Raw genomic sequence first — 13,126 nt, 5'->3', positions numbered from 1 at the left:
ACATAAACAACATGCTCAACATTATTAGCCATTAGAGAAATGCTAATTTAGAAACTGCAATACACATCTAGTAAAATAGTTAAAATTTTATTTTCCTGACAACATCAAGCATTGGTAAGGATGTGGAGCAACTAGAACTCTCATACATTGCTGGAGGAAATAGAAAATAGTATGCACTTTGGGAAATAAGCTAGCAAGTTTGTTCTTTTTTTAAAACTACACCCTTACTGAAATTTAATTTATAGAGCACACAATTTTCCCATTTATAGTGTACAATGTGGTGGTTTTTTAGTACACAAATTGTGCAATCATCACCCTAATCTATTTTCGTACCTTCTCACCACCTAAAAAACTCTCTACCCATTAGTAGTCACCCTCCATTTCCCCCTAAGGCACCAGCAATAGGCAACCATCTACTTCCTGCTTCTATTTCATTGGATGGATATGCATTTTATTTATCTATTCATAAGTTAATGGACTTTGAACTATTTGATTATTATAAATAATACTGCTATGAACATTTGTACACAGGCAGTTTCTTATGTTAAAACATACACTTACACTATGACTTGACAGTGTCACTCCTAAGTATCTGCCCTAGAGAAATTAAAACTTATGCTCAAATATTTGTAGCAGTTCAGCTGCCAAAAACTGGACATTCCCAAATGTCCATCAAGAAGTGATGGCAGATAACTAGAGGATGGAGTGCTACTCAGTAATAAAGGGGGAGGAACTGCTGATAAACATATTTTTTATTGTACTGGGGATTGAAGCAGGGTGCTTTACAACTAAGCTATTATTTTGAAACAAGGTCTAAGTTGCTTAAGACCTTACTAAGTTGCTGAGGCTGGCTTTGAACTTGCAATCCTCCTGCCTCAGCCTCTTGAACTTCTAGGATTATAGACATGTGCCATTATGCCCGGAGCACGCATGCACACACACACACACACACACACACACACCTACCTACCTTGAAGGGACTGAAAGGACATTATTCTTTTAGTCAAACTGAGTAGAAGTCAGTTGCAAAGGGTACATACTACATCATTACATTTACATGAAAAACAAAATTACAGTAATGAAGAAGAAGGTTAATAAAATATATTAGATGGTTCCAGGCATGAGGGCCATGCTTGTAATTCCAGCAACTCAGAAGTTTGCAAGTTCAAAGCCAGCTTGGGTAACTTAGGGAGACCCTGTCTCAAAATAAAAAAGTAAAAAAGGGTTGGGAGTGTGGCTCATGAGTAGAGTGCTTGCCCCGTGTGTAGGTGAGGCCCTGGTTGGAGGCTAGATGGTGATGTGTGTTATTAGAGTTGGAACACAAGAACAGCAAGGTGAGGGAGACCTAAGCAGAGTGCAGGAGAGGAAGTGAATTACAATTTTAAGGAGAGTGTCAGGGTGTCTCACTAAGAAGATGGCAGGCAAGAAAATGCTTCGCAAAGGGCAGGTAAAGTCAGCCAGGCACATATCTCTAGGCAGATATCTGGGGGAAAGTATTTCATATAGTGGGAACAGCAAGTACAAAGGCCCTGAGATAGGTGTGTACCTTGCATGAGTGATGACCAGCAGAGACTCTACAGCAGACATCTAAGCAAAGACTTGGATGTAGAGAGACCTTCAGATTTCATAGATGATACAGGTCTCTAAGTTAGACTTTGAAAGAAAAGCCTGTAATAGACATATAAATTTGGGAGTTTCTGGACTACAGATAATATTAAAGCCATGGGGCTGGATGAAATCACTATTCATCACTTTATGAACAAACATTTAATGAGTACCTACTGTACGTCAACCATGTGTCAAGAAGAAAGAGGCAGAGGGGAAACCCAACTTCTCAAAATCCTCTGCTAGTTTAATTCTAAATTTAACCAGAGTAAAGATGGAAGGCAGGGAGAAGAGAAACAGAGAGAATCTGCATTCATGGTTTTAAAAAATTTAGTCAGTTTTCAGAAAATTTTAAAAAGCTTTTGTGTAAAATGTCAATAACCTTGACTCTGGTCCTTCTAGGGGATTAACTGCAGACCCCGGCTCAGTGGCTCAGATCTACGATGTCTACTCATTCACTCATGTTCTCCGCATCAATTTGTCCAACAAGAAATCCATGCTATGGCTTGAACATGAACCAGAAGGTGAATCAAAGGTACCCTGAATGCTGACAGTTTCAAAGAGGAGCTCCACTTGTGCAGCCCATGTTGAGGCAGCACCTGGTGGCAATACTGATGCAGCAATGCTTCACTGATGCCACTGAGAGATGCACTCTGTTCATTGTAGCTGAACACTTGACTTCTATCAGTTATTCCTAAACATGGTGATTTAATTCCTTCTATGTGAACTGAATGTAGATCTTAAAATAAATCATATGGCAGGCAGCATATTTTGGATGTGATCCTAATAGCAATTTATGAATAGGCTTTACTCCAAAAGGTTTAAACTTTAGGGCATATATAAATATCTACCTGAACCTGAATGGTAGGCAAATCAACAGTCCTCCTAAACCTGGGTGATGGGAGATCTGCATATTAGGAAAGCTAAATGTTAAGAAATCTTAAAAACGGAACAGAAATGTATACCAATCACCAAACACTCCACAACTCATTCATGTATACCTCTAGGTTAGCTAAGGTCCTACTGCATAGAAATATTTCTAGCTAGCATTCAAAAAAAGGGCCCAGGGAGATTTCAGTGGATACTACGGAATATGTGAAGAATGAATTAAAACAAACCTTGACTCTCATTGACACTTTGGGCTGAATAATTCTTTGTATGGAGGTGGAGAATGTGCTGTGGGAGAAGTATCTTGTACAGTATAGTTATGTTGGGAGCAACCCTGGCCTCCAGGCCCCAGTTGCCAGTAGCAGCTCCTATCCATGCCAACCAGAAATGACTCCAGATGCTGGCAAAGGCCCTGGAGGCAAAACCGCCCCGAGTTAAGAACCTCTGGTTTAAATGATCCAAACAAGTAAAGGGCTAAAATAGAGCTGGGTCTCTGAAACAAATGGAAGCAGACATTCAGACCTCTAGGTCTCCCTTGATCCTAGTCCTTGTTTCCTCTGCATTTTAGCTTTAACTCTCTCAGTGCAGCCCAGCAATGATAAATGGCCACCAACAGCTCCTGGGCTCTGTTTGTTAAAATCCAGGCTGCTAGACAAAGAACGGCTCTGTCTCAACTCCAGCTCAGAAATATCCAGGGAAAGGATCCTGCAGGGCCTGATTCAAGTCCAGTACCAGTTCCATGGCCTGGAGGGTAGAAAACGTTATTTGGGAACACAGTGGCTTCTACTTGAACCACCTGGTTAAAGTCAGAGTTAGGATCTGTTCCTAAAAGGAGGAAGGGCCACTGTTGACAGAAGGGTGGCTTGGGGACAAAGAACAATAGATACCCACCACAACCACTTAATACTACCAGTAAGGACAACATCCAGCAAACATCACAGTACTAACAGTCCTTCCTCATAACAAACTGATCTGCTTTCTCTGCCCAATGCAGTTTGTGGGCTGGGTACTCCAGGATGCATTTGATTCCACCAGGAGACCACCATCAACTTTTAAATAAGTGGGCAAAAAGAGTAAATAAAATCTATGGCTGGAGGTTTCATTCACTGATAGACTTTAAAGTGATTTCTGGATGACACATTGAAGCAATCCACCGATGAAATTTGGGATTATTATTATTATACAATGCTCACAGTCAGACATGACAAAGGACTGACAGTTGGTATGCTTTGTGGGATACTAACAAAATATACTTTCAACATGTGACTATGCTTCAATCAACAGAAGACCATAATTGAACAACCATTGCCCAATTTGTGGGCTAACAGAAAACCAAATGTTTACCTTGAAACTTTCCAACTGGGTTCAAGAATAAAATTCAGGAATATGATGATATACATATCAAACAGACAGGATTGCATTCAATTCATACTGTAAGGAATGAAGCAATATAAGTTTAAAAATTTTTAAACTTCCCTATGCCAGAAGACAGGAAATAGGAAACCTTTCCTTGGGTTTTTCAATATCAAATCCCAGCACTTATGTTCTATGTGAATTAAAGAGGCACCTATACCTTACGAGTGGGGCTCAAAAGAAAGTGGACTTTGACTTAGATCTCCAGTTTCTGCTTTGCCTTCAGCAAGCCAGTGTGTAGGGGTTGCCCATTCATTTGCTAACTTCCAGAAGAAGGACCCTCCAAGACCTGAAGGAAACCTTATCTCAGAAACACTGCCTCCCATCTTAGGCCAAAGATAGAATAAGGTTTAAAGAACCCTAGAAGTAAAAGAGAGTGGGAGATTTCAAACCTGCCTTGTCATCTCAATCTGCGTTGTGGAAGTCTCTGATATAATGGCCAAAGCCCTCATTGGGTTGTTCCTGGATCTTTTGGTGTTATGGTTTCAGGGACCACATTCCTCAGTGACCAAGTCACAGGAATAGCAATATTTTCAAAGTCCACAGTGCAATTACTTAAATGTGGCACACTGAAAATTTCCAAAATCCCCAAGTTGGTAAAAATCACATTCCTACATCTTAATAGATACCTGACAAAAGGGAATGGCCAATGAGATTCTTAACCCACTAAGCATGTCCATCTTCAGGGAAAAGCCACAGGTCTGGAATGCCTCCTTGCTGATACAATAAGAACTGGCAGGTAGGTGATGGGGTTAGACAACTACCAATTTCTTATTTTCAATAGAAGACTAATGTTCAATCATTGCTCTTATAAATGTTATGATTCCTCTCCCTTTCAACTGAAGGCAGGGCTATGATAAAGACACTGAAGTCCTGAGGAGGAAAAACAGGCGAATATGTAAGTGTTGATACTGGAGGGAGAAGTGTTGAGAGTCCACCTTCCATTGTGGAAGAGAATCCAGCCTCAAGGAGACATGATCGGCAACCTCACACTTCAAAACTCACAACACCAAGGACTTGTATAACTTCACTGCATCAAGGAGCAGTGAAGGAAGCACTGCAAGTTCTAAAATGTTTATCAACTGATTATTCTGCAAGGTCTCTCTGTGAATCAGGAAAAATTGTACAAATCAGAGAAATGTTTCTCAGTCTTCTTCCTGCAGATGGGAAAAGCAGTTGCACAAAACTGTCATAAGTTAGGCAATAAATTCTTTTTGTCAAGAACAGCAACAGACACTGTAGAATCAATGGAAAACAGAGACTTCATGAAAAAAATTTATTTTATCATTCTCATTTTTTTAAATTTAGAATGTAATGCCTATAGACCAGCTACTGGGGAGGCTGAGACAAGAGGATCACAAGGACAGACTCAGCAAACTTAGTGAGACCCTGTCTCAAAATAAAATATAGAAAAATGGCTGAGAATGTAGCTTAGTGATAAAGTGACCCTAGGTTCAGTCCCTAGAAACATTAAAAAAAATTAGAGTGGAAACATAAAGTTTTATCTTTCAGTTATTTGGTTATAGCCAAAAAAGAAAAAAAGAAAAAAGAAAGATTCCTTAAGTGTTATTAAATGTGACTATTAACTTTTAACAGTCCTTCAATTTGACCTGGAACTCTGAATGGGTGATCCACTCTGTCCCCATTCAGTCAACAATTGGAGTGGCTGCCACGAGCTAGCACTGGGTGTGAAGCTGGACTATGGTGGGAGAACATAACAACCAACCAGGCTTTGATCTGAAGGAGCTTACAGTCCAGCAGAAGTGGCAAAGACAGGTTTAATGAAACCACTGAGGGAGGTACTCACATGTTAGGTAATGAATACAGGAACTCAGGGAGCGCTGGTCTGTGGAACAGGATGAACAAAGACTCAAAAGCACTTTCTACGGAGTAGATAAGGGCTGGCTAAGAGCGGCTCCTAAGAGTCTCTCCCACCACTAGTTAGGAAGGCTTAACTTTCATTCTTGGTGAAGATACTAAGAAGCATCCAATGACACTATAGCAGTAGGTCATAAAATATGGGCACAGGAAAGAGGGAAAGAATCACATTCTCCAAGTGTTCTTAAGCAAACGCCTCATGGAAACATGCAGCATAAGGTACTTGTAACCCTGTTTAAGTTTCATTTTCTCTGTATACAATTCCCAGAAAGTACATTCATATAACCACTTATAAAATTGCTTTTCTCCCCAGTGACAAAGTCCTTAAAACTTTCAAAGCAGGATGAGACCTGAATGAATAAAACTATTCAAAAATAACATAACACACTAGGAATGGTTGTAATATTTCTAGAAAAATTCATGGTCTAATATGTAATGAAACTTCCAATAAATATCTCTAAACAATTATTTCCAATGTTAATTGGGATGTGAATGATTATTAATAATAATGAGGAAAAAGAGCTTTGATGCTTCATAGGTTATTTTAAAACTTGTGGTCATCTTTGTGTTGTAAAAACAAACAAACAAATAAACAAAAACTTGAATTGCTACAGTTCCTGGACAAAATTTAAAAATCTGGAATTGCTGTGGCAGTTCAAGTAAACTCTCATTCAAATATTCATCCAATCATAAAATGACTTTATTAAGAAATTGTTTGAAATGGATTCTGAATACAATACACTTACCTCATACTGGATGCCAGTCTAATTAGCAAATGCAAAAAAAATGTATAGGGAAAAAGATGTAACACACTTGATGAAAGAGAAAAATATGGTTTAACAATTTGCACATATTTTTAAAAACATCTCTTAAAGCAGACAAAATAACTGATAATTAGCAAAAGTATAGTTTTCTAAGCTAAAGGAAAATAAATTATTTTTTCCAAGCACATAAAAATGAGTACAGTCCGCAGCAACATTTTTAAAGGCTACTTGTAAAAACTACTATTCACAGTAAAATCTCAGGACTCCCCCATCCCATGCAGTTTTTTCTCCAGCACAAATTACTGATTTGTATAAAAGATATGTATTTAGAAAACAAACATCTGATTAAACATAAGCTATAGCCAATACAAAAACTTATGTGATACAAAAAGGCAGTATCTTACAACCAAGAAGGTAAAACACCAAGTAGCAAAATGAATCCTTTAAGAACTACCAAACAAAACAAAAAATAAAATTAGATATAAATTCAAGTTTTAGACTGTGGTCAATTGAGGTCTAGACAAAACCCTATGTTTGTTCACTGCCTAGTCTCCAGTCTGCTCCAAGTTTGAAAAGGTAATTGAACACAGTCTATAATTACTGGATTAGACACAGATGGGCTCTGTACATTTCAGGGGGGGGAAAGCACTGTTTTGATTCATTTTATGATTGCCTGTAAGGTCAGACTTTTTAAAATGTACTTTCATCTGTTAAATGGTTTCTCAAATTCCCTGGGGTATATCTTCAATAACTGTGATGTTTTAAGCAATTTGGGCCTATCAGATCCTGTCTTTTAATGTAACTAGCTGCCCATTTTCTAGTATTATAAATGTGCATGTAGGTTAATTGCTACATCTCTTACATATTTTCTGAAGTTGCAGTTTGGGGGGAAAAATTGAAAAACTGTGCCTCTTTCCAGCAGGAATTGGCCATTCTGATGATTTTCACATAAAAATGTTGGCTATTTGATAATAAATGATTCAGTACCCTCCAAGTCCAAGAAAAATAACTGAATCAAGTAAAAAACAGAAACACAGAAACATCAACATTCTGGATATAAGTTTTGCAAAATAAATTCAGTTATCTTAAAATTGAATAATTTATAAAGCATAACATTTTTTACTAAAATCCTATGCATTTTATTTAATACCTATAAATGACTAGGAAGTATTTTGTTGGTGCTAAAACAAAAAAGTTCTCAAAAAGAGCCTAAACAGAGCATTCTCTGTCACAATAATAATGATGTCATGACATAGCTGTGTATAAGAAATTCATCGTGAAAAATATATCTAACTCGGAGACCTCAGGGCCTGCTCCCTTCCTGGAGTGCCTATCCTATTTCCAAACATCCACATTGAAACAATTTTTTCCACAGGGCTCTACACAAAATTTTTAATTATGAAAGTCTGTAGCATACTCCACAACATTACTTAAAATGCCATAAGACATCTTCTTCACTTAGTAGCTTAGCCACTGAAAGTGGGATCTCAGCTAACACTGGTCAGCCGGGGGAGTGCTGGACAAGCCCGGCTATGGGGCAGCCAAGAGAGGCTGCTTCTGCTCTTCACCTCCTGCCGACACACAAGGCAAGGCGTTCAGTGCTGCTCACCAACCCCCTCCTCTCCCTTTATGGCTTCATTTCCTATTCCCAAAATTCACTTCAGTTAACTATTTTGTGTAGCTGATTGGATAGAAATATCCTAATATCACAGAGAGACTGTAGAAGAATGTAGAATAAGGAATAATCCCCAAACGTTTCCATATTTTAGGAAGTTGATTTTGTATGTATTATGTTATCACACATAATGAAAAGAGGAATTTATAGTCATGTTATAAAACCTAAGTTTACATTCTTCATGAAGTCACATGCATACAGAAATATTTATACTTAAAACAGAAAAAGCTAACAGCCTCTGAAAAGAATATGTCTTCAGAAAGCTAGATAAATCCAATGCAGATTTACTAGATTTCTAATTTAACAGCCATGTTCAAGAAAATTTGGCAACCGGCAGTCTTTAACAGATGCATAAATGTGATCTACTTATAAGCTCTTATCACAAAACTTGTGTTTCTAAACACAGAGATTATCTTGTGTTTTAAAATTTTTCACTTGAGTACAACATTTTGCAGAAGTAAAGTTTTACCACTATTTACACCATCAGCCATCATCATTTCATTTGTAGTGTTCCTATAAAATGTGGTTGCAAATATAATGATCTCATACAGACTAGGAAAGTGGCTTTTAAAATTAAATCTATTACAAATGTATCTATGCAAAATGAACAACTGCTCCAATTTTATATTTCACATTTATATGGATTTTCTTAGAACATTTTCCAACATAAGACATACCTGTATTAAATGACTAGAAGCACAAAGTACCATATGCATGCTGTAGAAAATCATTAACAATTTCCGTCCTTGCTCTCCAGAGGGCTCATGCTCAAACCAAGATAATATCAGAACACAGCATTTGTACAGAAAGCCATGACAGGTCTCTGGTGCTGTTGCTGTCCTGTTGTTTGCTTTCTCCATAGGTAACATAAACAGTGTGGCAAGCCAGCTGACAGGTAAAACTGCCGAGAGAGGAGAGTGTCTTCAGATAAAGCTATTTGTGAACTTAAATGTGATTTCACAAGACTGGTTACCAAAAATTATGTTTTAAAGTAGATAAACCTTAGAGAGAATATCAAGATTTTTTTTAAAGGATATATGTGCGATTAATTCTTTCTTCCTTTTTTTTTCCTTGATTCCATTTCCTAAGTCTTAGAAATTATAATATAATGAACTTGATGATTAGTTTTCACCAACACCCATTTTTGGCCTCTCTACTTACTGTAAGTAGAGCTCACAACCATCTCTACTTACATATATGTGTGCTTTATTTTACAACAGTAATGCTCTAAATAAACTATGAGCCTAAAGTCATGACACTGGCTATAAGAAACAAAAGAAAGCCTGGAGAGACCTCTTTTTAGCCCTTCTCAGAAAAGGCCTTTCCCTTTTTAAACAATTTACATGATGTTTTATGGTCCTTTTAGAAGAGAATTATAGTAAATGGCACTCCAAGTGGGTTGTGTGAACCCACAAACCACTCCTCATAAAAGCTACTATAATTTTCCAGGACAGGGACAATAAAATATCATACACAAGCCAATGCTAAATCAAGGTGTGACCACAGTAACACACACATTATTTTCATGAAAATTAAGCATGATAAAGCTGACAAAAAGATGACAAGGAAAAATCCTGATGGAGTTTTCTCAATCTACTTAGCATACAAGTATTTCCAGAATCTCCCTCCATTTTCTAAGTGGCTAGAAATGCATACAGGAACTAATCTAGTACCCATGTTTTAATAAGTAGTTCATTTACTTTTCAGTGTAAGAATAAGAAAATAAGTAATTTCAACTGAAACTCAAAGAACCCTTTAATAAAGACAATCAACCTACCTCAAATTATTAACATTTTTGTTTTGAACAAAATAAGAAGCTTTATGGAAGGTTCCAGTACAATTTCAAGGATGTATTTCCCATTTCAGACCACTAGGGACCAATACATGCCTTCCATTCCCAAACCTGGAAGGAAGGAAGGAGCAATGCATTCCCTTCTCCCTAGCTAAACTAATTCACTCTGTAGAGCTGCTAAAAGATCTGAACACAAGCCAGAGAAACAGTGATTTCAAATGAGATTTTATAAAAACTCAATATCCATGGTTCAAACAGTTTAATCATCAGAGACATTGAAACTTTCCTACATTCCCTCACCCTGTGGTAGAATTACTGAACATTAAAATTAAAAAAAAATTCTAAAACCATGCACTTCTAACTTGAAGGTGGAAGAAACCATTCTACCACACGGATACAGGTAATATACTACCCTGTAGCTGATCACAGCAGCTTATTGCTAGCTCAAGCATAATACTGAAATTAAGTCCTATGAGGCGAGCCAAAATATCTATAAACCAATACAATTTACTGGGTAGTAATAATGGTAAAGTGAAAGAGCATTTTCTGCTTGAATCTGTTAATAATTACAAATTCTGGTTAGAGAGAACTATTTAAAATACCCCCAACACTCCTTCTCTTCTTAGAAGAGAAATGGAATTAAATGATATAAGATCTAGAAACAGCTAATGGATACAAGTACGACAGACACATTTAACTGTCTTTCAGATTCTTAAGTTAAAAATGGATGGCTCCTCATAGGGAAACAACATAGTATTTTTTAACATCTCTCAAAGTTCTCAACTCTTTCTAACAGGGTGCCACTAATTAGCAATTCAAATTTCCAAGAGATTATGGTGGTGATTTCATTTTATCTGCTAAAACTAAGATATCAGACACAAAAATTTGCTCTCCTTCTTCACATACACACACATACACACACACACACACACACACACACACACACACAAAGATAAGAGTAATTTAAAACAAAGAGCAAGAGAACAAAAGCTGAAGAGTTGAAAAGTGTAAGAGTCAAATCCTTTCATGTAAAATGCACTTTAAGTACTTTTGCTCAAAGTGGATGTTAAGAAGCTATTCATGGTATTAGATTTAAAGAACAAATAGTCACATTTAAGTAGTGTGCTATTAAAAATGAGTCCATTATTCTTGAGGTTAAACACACAGTTTTGTAACACAAAATACATTGTTATATTTGTTCAGTTAAGTGTTTACTGAAAATGCCTCTCATATACCCCCAAATACCTCTCTGCCCCAAAGCAGAGAAAAAAACAATGATTCTCAAAAGAGAACTGTGCAAATAATACATCTTTCCAAGGTCAATAAATCTATCCAAAGCAACAAAATTGTTTGTCCAGGTTAATCAAACCCTCCTGCCTAGAGAAATACATCATTCAGAAAACATAAGACATTTATATGTCAAAGACATACAGCTAAATGATCTCTAAATTAACCATTTCATCAGCCCAACACAACAATGTACAACTTACCTAGTATTACAGATTGATTTGAGGAATTTCTGAAGACACAAAGTACTTTTCATCTCATGCTACAAAATCCAAGCTAACTCCTCCTCAGTTTACCAAAGCCTAGCCCCACCTAACCCATGCCTCCAATCGATCTAGACTTAAGAGAATGCAAAGGTCTACCTATGGCAAAAACCTTGTAAGCAAAGAATTTCTTGAATCTCTTCTTGCTCCACAGCCTGGTTTCCTCCAGGTCCCCTTACTAACATTTCTTTGGCCCCACAGTGTGGGGTACAGGCGATCTGCGTGGCTAGCTATACAGACACATTATGAAGCCTTTACAAGTGACCACACAAACACAATACCACAATGTAGGTCAACTTGTGCACTCAAATGCCAAAGCAAACCTTATATGGAAGGAAACTACAGACATAAATCTGCACAGGTAGAATTCCACTCAATGATCCCAAAATTATTTCAAGGAATCAGTCTCCAAGAATGCATCATGAAATCAGAAGAGCCCAGCTAAGCTTTAAGAGGGGGGAAAAGAGAAGAAAGAAAATGAAAGGCTTTAGAAGAGGCAGCAAAGGCTTCACCAGTCATTATATCATTGAGAAGGGTCAAACTACAGACGAAGTTAGATACAGAAGATTGTAGAAAGGGTATTTAAAATTATTAACTGATCAAAAATTTGTAGTAGTCATTAAAAAAATACAACTTAGCAATTCAGTTCAGAAAGAAGAATATCCCCGGGAACATACACATCTGTTTAATATTACAAGCCAACTGTCAACATCCTAAGTGAAGTTTTAATTTAATATTTTTTCTTTCTTGATGTTTTACCTTTAATCAATGCCTCATGAGAGTATCAACTTTATATAAGAAACTGTTAAATATAAAGAAATGTTATTGTAGCATGTTTATAAAATCATAGTTTGAGAACTTTTTATTTTTCCAAAGCCTGACCACAACTTAATTATCTGCAGGACATTCCAGGCTCACAATTGCAAGCTCCAGTTCCCAAGCAATTTTAAACAATATATACTGTACAGGACAGAGGGTACACAAAAGACCACAACATAGTTATATTTCCAAAAGTCAGCATTAGGCCCTTTAGACATGATTTTTATTTTCATTAAACAATATTTGTTTCCTCACTAATCATTAAATGGTTTTCATCACTATCGCCTGCTTTCCTTTCACATGTCAGTTGTTAGCATCAGTGTTTGTGTTCATAATAAATAAAAAAGTGACCCACCCAGTTATTTAGAAATGAACACACACGACGTCTGGTTCAATGAGTGTTGGAGATTCAGCGACATACTCACATCCTGAGTATTGTTCTATTTTAATCTAGACTTTAGAAAACAGTGAGTAGTAGACTCTGCACAGTACTCTCCTTTAAATCAGTTTTCAGCTTTGTGCTTGCTTAAGTTATTGTGGGCACACAGATCTAATCAGTGGTTCGAGACATTTACTTGGGAAAATGGAAGAGGAAGAAGAAACGACAGCAAGTTCATATTTCTGAGCATAATGGAGAGGGGTTGAAAATATTGCCAATTTCTACAGATGGATAAAGAAACCAGCCTGATTAAAAGTACCGTGCCAGAAACTTACTGAATAAACTGACAGGATGACTACCTGA

Source organism: Ictidomys tridecemlineatus, unplaced genomic scaffold, assembly GCF_052094955.1.
Source record: "Ictidomys tridecemlineatus isolate mIctTri1 unplaced genomic scaffold, mIctTri1.hap1 Scaffold_160, whole genome shotgun sequence".
Taxonomy (NCBI): Eukaryota; Metazoa; Chordata; class Mammalia; order Rodentia; family Sciuridae; genus Ictidomys; species Ictidomys tridecemlineatus.
The sequence above is the reverse complement of the archived record's forward strand: the minus strand, read 5'-3'. Positions refer to the sequence as shown.